The 13,754-nt window shown below is 33.7% G+C and overlaps 1 protein-coding gene across 1 annotated transcript in view; it reads left to right on the top strand.

The window, feature by feature from the left end:
• LOC115444954 (homeobox protein abdominal-B) overlaps positions 1-13,754 on the top strand; it is a 94,305-nt gene that overhangs the window by 26,742 nt on the left and 53,809 nt on the right. The window contains exon 2 of the mRNA XM_030170975.2: positions 5,338-5,378. The gene's annotated coding sequence lies outside the window, so the exon portion shown is untranslated. The remainder of the gene's footprint in view (positions 1-5,337; positions 5,379-13,754) is intronic.

The raw sequence follows: 13,754 nt of genomic DNA, 5'->3' as shown, positions 1-13,754 counted from the left end.
AGTTCACAGCTTATGGAAGACATGGAATTTATATTATGGAAACGTGTTTTTATTAAGTTACTTTAGCAATAAAGTATTGTAATATAAGCTGTTACCGCAATTTTGATATTGTACAAAAATCCCAGACATTTTCTTTGCACTAGCTACAGATATTTTAATATCAAAACTTTATAGCAGTTATATAAAATATGCTGAATAATAATTCAGAGCTGCAGTCTCCACAGCTGTAGATACACTTATAGCTATGTGGGTAGGTAAATAGCCGGGACGAAGCCCGGCCACGTCGTCTAGTATTGATCGGTGCTCGCTTGTTTCAAATTCAATTCGCAGAGTGGGTATAACAATAAAACTTGGACGGTCGTGTATCTCTTGGTATCACCTGCCACCTCATACGTGGTTTGAATGTAACCATCGCTTGAATTTTACATTTTTTTTACTGTATTGCATGGCATATTTTATATACCTGCGTGTGAATATATATGTTTAAATAAAATTGAAATTGATGAATAAAAATAAAGGCAATAAGTGAGTATTAGGTTGAAGTAAATATCAATAGTAACTGCTCTACTAACAGAAAAAATAATTAATACCAATTATTTGTAAGGATGTTCGATTCAGTGGCTATAAAATTATAATATAATAATAGGACAATTTTAAAAGTATTACATTCTTCTGATCAATAAGAAAATAATTCAAAGTCAGGGTTTGTTATATAAAAAACTATGGGAACTCTACTTACGCAAGAACGAGTCTACATGGCCGGCATGTGTAGATCACATGCGATAAATAACAGGATTGTTTCCACGAAGGAACACCCGCGCCTTCTATTCGTTCCAAATGTGCCGTGTCTACTGAGAAACGTCAAAATATTTCATACACCCATTTGTACGAGTATATGAGAGGCGGACCACTCCTATGATGTATATCTCTATTTTTTACTACTTATCCACGCAGATATGGCAAAAACGGTACAGCGTACTCAATGAATCGCTACGTGGACCTCGTGATAAATCTTTACCAATTCCACTTTATTTATTAAGTTGTATGTTTTTACGACGTAACACCGCGGGGGCGCTCATCGCGCCGCTGCCTCGAGCATGATGAAAAAACTTTTCCCGGCAATATCTTCTTGCAACATTAATTACAGAAACTCGGAAAGTTGCTTCGTTCGTTCCCTTACTTCACAAACTTTACACAATATATTTTTACGACGCCTTTTGGAGGGACCTAGTTCAGTACTGATAAGAATATATCGAGAAATATAAGCAGTAAAAATACTGAAGACATCACGTAGCAAAACAGGTCTCCGAGTTTTATGTCGGCAATTCGGAGCGTTCACAAAAGAAATGCTAACGTTGATTTGGACGTGACGCAGCGGTCCTACCCGGCCAAACGTAATGTCCTTTCTGACAATACTTTTGTGTACTTCATTCCTTTACCATATAAAAAAGCTATACAAAATTAATTCAGTTGTATTTGAACAACGTAAATTAATAAAATTATTTGGCAATCCCGTAAATTAAGCTAAAAAGCACACAACATGGGACAGGGTCCATAAAACCAACAAAAATGGTTTCGACATCCAATAACCGGTAAGAAACTGGATCATAATCGAATATTTTTGGTAATGGCTTTTATAAGGCATAACTGAACTCCGAACAGCGGGATTCTGTAGTCCACTGATCGCGGAGGGCGTGCAGTTAATTTATGCTACTATAACTCAAGCGGACAGGCGCTGTTCAATAGGTAATTTAGATGTTCGAAGCAACATTGTCGTAATGAGGAGAACTGTAGTACTACTCGCCTGGTAACGATTGGACTCGCAAAAGAAGGTGTTTATTTATAATTCAGTTTTTATTATTCCAAGAGCATCGAGAGAGTTTCGAGCGACTACAATATTAGGTTCAAAGTATAACAAGGATACGTGCCTACGTGGATTTTGAAAGTCATCAGTCTCAAATTATTCATAGGTAAGCTGAAAGGTATAAATCCAGAGCTCTTTACATTAGTTTATCTACATATACAAGTACCTCCGATGAATACCTCAGTTTTATCGCAGTTATAATTTTACTACAAAATGCTGCACTTGAAAACTTGGGTAAGTCCCCTCGTTCTTTCTGGAGTTACGTTTATTAGTCCGTTGAGTGATGCACTCCAAGTGGGTGGCATGGTGATTACTGAGAACATTTTGTACCTTTACAAAGTATATTTGTTATGTGTATTTTAACTGAATGTTTTACTCTGAGAACAAAGAACAATTAAATACGTTTTAAGGATGATATATTTATTACAGCTGATATAAGTAGAAGAAGCTTGTACTATGTACTTTGAGCTGTATAGCCGGTTTTTCAATTCCTAGGTCTCACAAATTTTCCCAAGAGGCGCGGTAAGTTTAATAATAATTAATTAGCAGTTGAAATACAATGACGATGAACAAACGCACGACTATTGTAGAGTTACCTAAACTTCGTCGCCTTTTTTACTTGTTTTTAAACTATAACATGCATACTTAAAAGGTTCATCTACGTACGAAGGCATCTTCTTTGGACTTGCATTAAATATGCTTTAATTAAGCCTCCTCGTATAAAAACCAGAATTTGGATATGTAACCAAACGATATAAAAAAGGAACACATTAAAATATCCAACGAGATTTCTTTTAAAAATCTTAAAATAATACATTTAAAGTCAAGTAAGTCGGCATTTTATATCTACACCTCCGTGTTATTAACAGTTAAGTAAAACATCTAAAGGGCGTTCCTCTTCGTTATTCTTAGCACCTTATTACCGAAACGCGGTCTATGCAAAAACACCTTTATTATAACCATAGAAAAGACCCATGTCGTTTGAATTGTGTTTAATTATACAACTTTTTGGAACGGTCAACCAGACGTTCTGGCTTAAACGAAAAAGCTCATAATATATACAAGATATGGCTTCGTGTGGCAGTTTGTTATGAAGTTTATAGTGGAGCCAACACGGTTCTAGTTACATGCTCATTGGGAGAAGAAAAAAAATAAGGCGGCAATCTTATGTGTAATAATTTAGGAGATTGAATAGCATCTCATTTGATAAAAAAACCAACGCCAACATAAGTAATTGGATAGTTACATATATCATGCTTAGGGTACGTAGGTGGGGTGCTTATGATAAACGCCATGGGTAATATGGAACACGGTGTAGGAATGTTATTAGATATTTTTATTAAAGCTACAGATCGTAAAGCAGATCGTACGGGAACCGCTTCTACGTTTAATGTTCTCTGTGACATTCTATTAATTTGTGATGTGGTGAGATTGTTAATTTTATTCAACTGATATTGTCATGGACACACAAACAGTTAGACCGATAAAATCTTATAATATTTTTATTATTAACGTACGACTCTACGGCGAATAGAAGAAGTATATGACGTACATAATATTGGCACCTGCGGTTTCTCAGTAAGATGTTATCTTCATAAATATGTAAGATTGGCAGTTTAACATCTCCACTACCTGCTTAGATACCAAAAATATAGGCGGGAACCGAGAAAATAATGAATGTGAATGGCTCTATCAAAATATTTAGGTAGAAAATATTTTGAAAATACAAATTCTTTGGAAATAATTAAACACCTGTATAATATGAACATTTTATTACTTACTTAATACATGTTAAATCATAATATTGTATACATCCAGCCGTACATACAAGTAATAAAAAAATGGAAAGTATTATATTAAGTACAATACTACAATACTATTAATTGACTACAAATTATATTAACATTTTAAATTTACTTTAATCTTACTCCCACTAATATTATTAATGTGATTTTTTTGTGAAAATGTTTGGATGCTTGTTAAATGTAGACTGAAAAACAGCTGAACTGAATGGATTTGGTCGTATAGGTGGCATTACGAATCGCTATAGTGTTTTAGGGACTTTTGTGGCAGGCAAGGCATTTCACGCGGCCGCAGCCGCTAGCAACTCTTGGTTAACTACAGTTCATGTCACATTGACCTATAATTACATTATATAGAACGAATGTAATCCCAAACCCCTATATATTATAATTTTGAATTGAAGCGAATACAAAATATTGTTTATCTTTGGGATTATTAAAGCTTTATACCACAAGACTCTATGATTAACGTCTAAACTCTCTACAATAATAATTTCTTATCAAAACAAAACCACAATATACTGTTTTAGTACAAAAGGAACTTTATGTACTGAAGTAAATACCAAAAAGAAATTCGGTCTAAGAGGGAAACGAGGCGCACCGGAGAGCGCGATGTACGCTCGTAAAGTGTACGTTTTATGGAAATATAAGATCCTTGTCAGACGACGTGAACACTGCTCTTGCCCTTACAGCCTCCAAGAATGTAATACGTAGGTAGACATATACACGCTAATATATTTATATGTTTACTGTTGTATATTTAGATGACAAAAATATTAAAAATTATGATTTTATAAACATGTAAACTTTATAACATTCAATAGCTTTGTTTTAATTAAATTTAGTTTTATTTGATTCATTGTTTGTATACTACGCTTTTAATATATTATTGAGTTGTCATTAACCGTTGTGAGTAACGGCAGTATCTAAGCACGAATGGAATGCGATAGCCATGAAACCATGCTTGGATATCATACTAAAAGCAGAAGTACAATAACGTTCGTGTCTTCCACTTTAATAAGCTTATCATAATAATTGTCATGTCAAGATACAAATCTGAATTTAAACGAGTACATTATTGAATTGTATTTCAAGTTTGTATCATTTCAGTTTACTTTTACGTAAAGGGAGCAAAACAACTGCATATAAATGGAGGCTTTAACCGGGCAATCAAATTTTGATAGCGATCGAATAGGCACGACACTAGCCGACGAAATACTCGAAATAGCGGGCATTACTTCCGAATTCTCGACTGCTGAGGAATCGAATCGATAGTCGATACCAATAAAACAGCGTCGATTCGCGAATACATAAAACGTCGGATTCGAGACTTGCGCTCTTTATATAAAAGCTAGGAAAGAAGGGTTCCCTCTTTTATTGCAAGGAATTTGCATATAAAGTAACCATTGAAGAAAAGCGATCTCCGTTTGGTTTTTTCGTATTCATTGTTGCGAAGGCCGCGTGCTCACACCCCGTTTTATGGTTCATGATGCTGTCTTAGCGTTTAAATAAATAATGCTATAAACAATTTTTCTGTATGATTTATATGAGAAAGGCGTTTGTATAATGATGCGATATTATTAATTATAATCATTCAAATCGTAAATGTTCCTCGCGAATAGAAGCGTACGTATTATTTATGCACCTAACGTTTTCTTTTCTCTATTACAGATGAATGGACCGGTGGTATACATGATTATGGATTAAAATTGGTAAGTAAAATGATTTTATATTTATAATTTATGTGGCTTACACCCACGTAACATTGTCGGGGACTAATAAAATCCCAGACGGTATGTAAAACGATGATAAAAAACACACACACAAAATAAAGTATTGACCGCTGGGCGTTTCCTAATAAAAATGATATTTAATTGAAGTCGATAACGCTTCGTGGCGAGAGGTCTAATAAACTCTCTTTATTATTATTGTGTTAGGTCGGCTTCACGATAAACATTACGCAGAGAGCGTATCTATACGTTCTCCGAGAAAGCTTGTTGGCCGGTTGGGTCTCAGGTGCCTATATAACTATCCCTTATCTAATTTATTGATATTCGGTAAGAAAATGGTACCGCCGAAGATAGTGTAATGATTCTGTGTGACAACATGGCGGCAAGGCGTCAGATAGAACCAACGTTGGTCATTCCTTACATAAAATACGGCGCCTTAAGTATGTAAATGAATGTAAATGATTATAAACCTATTATGTGCGTATAAAGTATGTATTTTATTACATTGATAAATATTTAAATATACTAAAATAAAACAGACACTGTGAAGAGGTTTTCAGATGTGAATAAATTACCTAATTCATTTTTATTTATGAATATTGTGAATATGCACATGTACTTTACGCTTGGCCATCCACTCAATAAATTGTTGTTTAATAACATTCGGTGCCAGCTTACGACATCAGTATACGGACATAGCAGCCCGATTTTACAAGAATTTTTCTTCGTCAAAGCTGAGTATTCACAATGTTGCGACTTGCGTTTTGTCGGATCCCGAGATAAAAGTCGGTGCTAGCACAATAGCGTTTAAGTGATAGTTATGGCAGTTTTTATAGGCAGTTAGATTTATTTTTACTGCACTGTTTGTTTAATACGTTTTTCGCGAGTCGAGAGGTCGCGACAAATGCTTTCTCATTCATTTATCGCGCTGACGTACAAATTGATTATGCGTTTTTTATAGTATTTTTTTATAGTGACTTAATGATATAAACGGGCGTTTATCTGCCAGTTTATAGTTTGTATAGTTAATAGAGATTTATTCTGTCTGGTGTGATTTGTCTGGAGCAGGCCCGGTATTTTTTTCTACGGTTAATTATAAAATAAAAACACGTCATTCTTACCGATATAATCTTTCATCATATTTGAAAACCCAACGACGCTTATCTGTTAGATGTATTCAAAGAAATTGCTAGCACATTACTAATGTATTGACAAAAATGTCTTCTCAAGTAATGACAGACTAAATATTTCAGGATCCCAACCCTCATCAGTGTTCATTAGTGACGGGAGTCGGGACGTAGGTCGGCCGGCGGCCCTAATCAGAAAATATAGGGCAATAAAATGTGCCGGTAGCCAGGCGACTTAATCAAATTGTCGAAATGACCGACGGCAGCCGACATTTTAATGCGTACATGCCCGTAATTAGATACACCTATACTTTTGCTGTATATCTTCCATTTGCAGTTTCAAGTTTGCGTACTACTTATAGTCATTATATAACTTATATTTCCTATGACTAAACACCGAAAAACTTTTGAATATTTTTTTGTAAACTGTTTATTGTATCGCATAAATAGTGCGGTTGTTGTATGTTAAACCTTCACAATATATATGAATGTGTGTTCGTCTTACAATAACTGAAATTTATCGGGGCGTAGTTTGTGGCTCAGTTTTATGCGCCGTGTATGTGATATATTTGTGTAGACAAGGCTTACACTTAAGTGGCGTGCTCTACGTTACGGGGTAGAAAGATAAATAGGTAGAATTCTCCATAGAGTAGCGATAGTGGCAGCAAAAGTCCTAGTGGACGTATAAACGCGTTCAAAAACAATTTATTTAGTCTATACCTCAACCAGTTTAGTTTATATCTATAGGCTGATATTTTCCAAGGCATTTTATTTGTTGCCTGGTAAGAAATTCCTACAGAGCCACTGAGGATGGATTACTGATTGTTAATATTGGAATAATAAAAAAACGAATCTCTTCATAAAAAATATAAAATCCTAGTCCGATATTGTTATCTAAAAACAAAGATATCATCAAAAATTCAGCATGTGACTCTCGGGATGTATCCAATAAATCAGTTTTACAGCATTCCCGTGTCATTTCAGTCGTCGAACGGCATAAAATGATAATTTTACTGCTCTCCCCTTCCGTCTACAGGAGTTTACGACAATTGTGAAATGTATCGACAGTTCGGGTGTCACCTTTAACGCTAGCCAACCTACCCTGTTCTATATCTTAACTCCAATTTTCATATTTCCCTTTGTAATAAGGTTCACATTCGCGCTCGATGTCCTATTTAACGCGCAAATAGCTGCCCACAAAACCATAAGCAACATATGGCACCTCGCTTTCCCCTCGCTCCTCTGCACGACGATATTTTAAGAAAGGTGCTTCTAAAGTCATCAATCTTTCAGGTGACTTTACGGTTAGACGCAGTAGGTGTACAAAATATTGTGGAGCAGCCAACGTAATAGCCTATTTTAACTTAGATACTCTGGATACGTAAGAAAAAATTTCATAGTTAGCAGTTAAAAATAAAAATATATAATCTACAATCTATATTTTGTTGTGAAAGTAACCAGTTGAGTAACATTATGAACATAAGTTCATAATATTACTCAACTGCACATAGTTTAATGACACGAATTTTAGGTTATTTTAATAGTTGTAAATGAGGAAAATTAGCTTGTATGTTATTTTCTATGTTAATTTCCTTTGTCTTTTTCATTAAATCCTGCCTATTTTACATTTACGGACGTTCAAACTCGCTTCTATATTTAACTCAGAATAACTACGTATTAAAATAGTAGTAGACAAAATGTTAAGTTTTAAGTTAAATATTCATTCAAACGATAAAAAAAGATCCAGCTAAGAGGATAAAAATTACTATTGCCTGCGCAAAATTGTACCAGTAGAAATAACATTTAAAGTATTTATTATCTATTAAAATGTTATTAGAATCGTCGCTTTTAATTCGACTAATACTAACACTGGCACCAATCGGGTGAAATCTATTTTGTCTATTAAATTTTAATTAGTAGTGACTCATGATATAAACAATAAACATTCGCCACTAATTAACTCAAGAAACGTATTGGGCAGCATTTTCAATCAACGTTTTATTGCTCATCGACAACCATTACTATATAATTGTAAATGTTTATTTTTATGAGTGTTTCTGTCATTCATAGATATAAGTATTATGATTCAGAGAATTAAATTGAAATGTTATCTAATTTTGATTGTAATTATTTAGTTTTATTTTAATCTTTAAATAAATCTACTAAAATATTAAATTTAGTGCAAACACGTAACCTTTTACTAAAATATATTTTTAGTTATTGATGCTTTATGTATAAGAGATTATTTAAGCATATTAACAGCAATATGAATATTTATTACACCAGGTATTGGGTTAGTTGTATTAAAAGTCAATACCTGTTAAGCCACATAGAATATTCACAGTGGCTAGCCATCTCCCGGCTGACCTGTCCATTAATATTTTCACTGCACTTTGAGCTAGTGTGCTTAGCACTCATTAATGTGAAAGTGGCAATGAATGCAATATGTACATTGCACCTATGTACATGTTGCATCATAAAAAAGAAAGAGTTTTGGATTTTTGTATGTTTCTTTGCCAATTCATTTTGTAACAAATACATGTATTATATTTCAGATGTTTAACTTGAATTATTTTCTTTTACTTATTTTATCTTTACCACATAGATAATATAAAACTTATATATTGAAATAAGAACATCGATTGACAGACTTAATATAAACTAATTTTAATACGTTGAAGACCTCACTATAAACAATCAAATTCTTACTTAATAAAATAATCAGACAGAGCTAGTAAAAATAGGTTTTAAGCCAAATACAAAATGTTTTATGAAAGCCAAGCTAACCTACATTAAGGTACAGAAATGAACTTAGAACTTTAACGCAAAGGGTTGTTTCGAGTAGTGCGACAATTGCTCTCTTAACAGCATCGTTTCACTTTTACTGCTATAAACGGTCACCGTAAAACTTTGACCGTGCCACAATCCACATCATCAGACACTCTTAACTTGACTTAGTTCTGAAAGGGTTTGACAATTCTCTATTGAATAATTTCCTAGTTAATTCGATATATTAGGTTATACTTAAATTGAAGCTATATCAATTCAAACGCATGATGACGTCATTGTTTTGTGATGAAGAAACGATGTATAAAAAAAAATTATTATGACTTATAATACGTAACTAAATAACTATTAAAAGCTGTATCTAATATTATAAGATAAATAAATATCATTTTCAAGATACCTATTAATTAATAAAGTTTTAATAGAAATAAAATCACTAACTACGGAAGCTGTGCATCCCATCTATATTTATCATCCTCAAATTTTTGTGTACCATCATGTTTCTCGCGTTGTTTCCTAAAAACATAATATATAACGAAGCAATTCCCATTCCTAATTTCGGTCGCTTCACCGAAATGTAGTTAAGTGTGGGCGCGTCCTAATGACGGGGATTAAGACGTTAAGATACGACATTACAGGGGTTCATGCATCTATGGATGCGGCCGCTCATTAGGGTCGGGGAGATACGCACAATGGGACTGAGTTAATGACGCGACACTAATGGATGCTGATGTATCTATGTAGTACATAATGTTTTGGCGAGTTCTATAATTAAATTGTAATTTCTGCTTGTTTCATGTGGTTTAGGTTTAATTTACGGCATAAAAAATGTGATTAAAAAGCTTCCAAACTCTTAGCATTCATGTTTCACTAATAACTAACTGATAAAATTATATAAAGTAGAATATCATTGTATTCTCCTGCCATGTGATTAAGAAAGTTTATTTGGAATGCAGTTTCGATATTATATTTTTATAGAAGTAACGAAGAATAAATGTTTATTATTTTAATACTTATCTAATTATCTGCTCTATTAAGTATTATATAAGTTATTTCTTAATACCTAGATGCTATGTCGTGATAACTACTTATCCCGTAATACCATTAAATAAAATCAAATTCAAATAAAGTTCATTTCGTTCCAAGGAATCATTTCTGCTGGCTATCATTTCTTACCACCAGTGGTTTATAAAAAATGTGAACCGGTCGGGTCACGCACACAAATACCGGTATCGGATCGGTACCGGTCGCTCGTGAGCGGGTATGGATTAGCGCGCCGCCCGCCGACCGGGCGAACGTCACAAAATGGCGGCTGTAAAAACAAGTGAACAGTGAGTTACGGTCGGGGCCGGAGGGGCAGGGGCGCGCGCGGGGAGCGCACCGCCGGCCAATGGCGTATCGCTGAGCAACGCGCAATTCGCCGCCGAGTCCGCTCTTTCTTTTATGGACGTCGTTGTTTTTCTCCGGCGCGCTTTTTCCTGATTTTTTTTGTTGCGGGAAAATGTTTTGTTTGCTTTGTAAGGAGTGCGGAGAGACAATGTATTTTTAAGTGTTTTTCTCCGTGTCTTGACACGTCTTTCTTTTTTAAATGAATAGAATACGGCGGTTAATGTTTTGAATTTTCCGCTGTTGTTTCAGAAAATTGTATGTTTGTTTAACATGTTGACATCTACATATAATAATTATTACAAGCATAGTCACCAATAAAATTTCATTCATCAAAAAAGTTTCAATTTGTGAAATTTCATCATATTCTAATACTTACTTATTTAGATTAGCAACTCATTCGTTAAATTATTATTGATGTATCTCAAACCTTCGTATGAATGCGTTCTCATTCGCGAACAGAAACCTTAGGTACTTATACCTGATCCATAAATTATAAATCTTAATACCTCCGAAATGATACTACATTCACGTCCCAACGTCGCGATTTACCGTTCAATGCAGTATAAATTATTTCCTCACAAATTTACTACATAAACAGCACGAAACGGAATGAATCAACTCTTAATCCTACGCAGTAATAAAAAGTAAAAAGTTATTCGGTAGGCACAGCGAACTCATCAGGAAAGTTGTACTGTAATAATTTACTTAAGACGGAGCCAAGTCATGTAATATCTTCGTCTGACATATTTATTGTCGGGGGTTGCGAAGGGCAGGTCGTTGGGGGAGTTTCTCAACTTAGATATAATCATCAGAAGAAATCTCTCGAAAACGTTTAACACAATTTCCTAAAATTCCAACGCGTTGTACTGTCGACATAATTTATTAAAGTTTTTTAAATTGAGTCGTATATTTTCGTACATCTATATCGGTTCCGCGAATGATTACCTCCCTATTCCTTGCTTACAATTAAAATTTTTATGGCCCCTGATACCGATCTCATTTCGAGTACAAGCCTGTTGATTTTTTCGTGGTATGACATCGCTATGTTTATTAAATCTGATAACTGGTTCTTGTTTTACGGAAATGGGTGGTATTTTATATTTTTACTGGTCATTTAGGTTCGTGAGATGAAACTTAATATAACTGCATCAGTTACTATGCCTTTATCTTGAGAAGTTTCCTATTTTAACATTTTTCAACAATGAATTTTTTCATTTTAATTTTATAAAGGAGATATTTAAATTTAGAATACCTAAAGGATATACTTTAAAATTTTGTATATTTATTCCCTGTACAGCGATAAAAAAAAATTAAGCTTGTCTTCGAAACATAAATATACTTACAGTGATAAGCGATAGAAAGTTACTCAACCGTAATAATCCCAAGAAAATTCGGAGTTCAGAGATCAATATTTCTAAACGAATCGAAGTCGTGAACTTTAAAGTAGAGATTACGGTCCGTTATCAAGTTTACGACCTATCCGATCTTCCTCAAATTATTGAACATAAAGATTCTGTGCTATGCGGGAATACGTGGATAACTATATATATTAGTAACTGTATATTTAAGGGTGTGTTTATACAGGCGTCTGTCAGCTGCGAGGTAAAATTAAAAAGCGGACGCAAAGCTCAGTTTTAGTAGGGTCGGCAGTTTTTTAAACGGGCGACTGAAAGAAATTTTAAAACAGTGTATGAAAAAAGAGCTACAAATAAATATAATAATAAGTTAAAATTTAATATACATTATTGCCTATCTTAATACGCTTAAGTTGAAGTGTACGCATCGCAAAGAAACGTGTTAGAGATGCAGAGCTTATTTTAAGAGAAGAAATAAGCTTACAATAATTTAATACTGCCTTATATTGAAAATTACTTTAAACTGCACCGAAATTTATATTCTCATCTAATTAAAACATAACATTATTATTTATAAGGAACATAATTACAATATCTGCATTGATTGATTGCGCTATTTAGAAATTATCTTCATAATAATTATTATGTGTCTTGTTTCCATAAATTAAATAAAACCTTCTTTAAATTGTTTATTGAAACAAAACCAGCAACCCATAGACCCTTATTTCCTGTTTCAAATATTTTCAATACAGCACTAAGTATCTAAGTATCTTTTATGTTATGTAATGAAATGTTTGTGAAAAGCCCCGATTCCTTTACATTCTACCATAATACTGATAAGTAATCCTTAGTACGCAGGTAGGTACATACATGAAACTTAGCTTGCCATGTCAACGTATGATTACCCTAATGTGGTTTTTGTTTATAAATTCAGGTTTTATAGAACGTGCATCTGGCAGCCCTGGTTTGCCGGGCGTGGGGCGCGAGGTCGTTGCCCGGGCCGCCCGCGCCGCGCTCTGAAATATCGCTCGCAATATCTCGGGCCTAATCCCGCACGTCTACTCTAATCTTTATATAGGTACGGTTTATTAAGGTTTCATAAGATAGTTGGTTTAGTTACTTGTATACGATTCTTATGAATAACAAAAAAAAATGAAAGAAATAATGGTGTATCATTTCGAATTTGAAGACATTACATGGGTTTCATCAGAATACCTTGCTCAATAAATCCCGCTTTTTTCATCAAAACTTTTCTGAATTAAAGTAGATATGTACTAACCTTATTATATTGGATAATATTATCCAAACTTTGCTTAAATTTTAATACGTTTCATTAACGGAATACAATTATATTTCTTAAATTTAAAGTTAACATTAACCAGCTTACATTAGACAAAGACTCAATTATATAAATTGACTGATTATGTATGTAAAATTCCCCTAATAAGTAAACGTCCTTGAAGTAAAGCGGAAGCCACTAATGAATAAAAGTTTACGATAACAGTTATTGTGCGTAATTAAAAAGTTTTACATAATTATCACTTTTACTTATCATTAAAATAGTCTTGGATATTTATTTCGTTGACATTTTTTTTTATTATTTCATAGCATTTTATCCAAGAATATGAAGTGATACAATGATAGAAGGTAGTGAAATAGTTAGGTCTCATTTCTTATAATACTATGCTATGTCATCTGTT

Source organism: Manduca sexta, chromosome 21 (assembly GCF_014839805.1).
Source record: "Manduca sexta isolate Smith_Timp_Sample1 chromosome 21, JHU_Msex_v1.0, whole genome shotgun sequence".
In the NCBI taxonomy this organism is placed as follows: Eukaryota; Metazoa; Arthropoda; class Insecta; order Lepidoptera; family Sphingidae; genus Manduca; species Manduca sexta.
The sequence above is the reverse complement of the archived record's forward strand: the minus strand, read 5'-3'. Positions and strand labels throughout refer to the sequence as shown.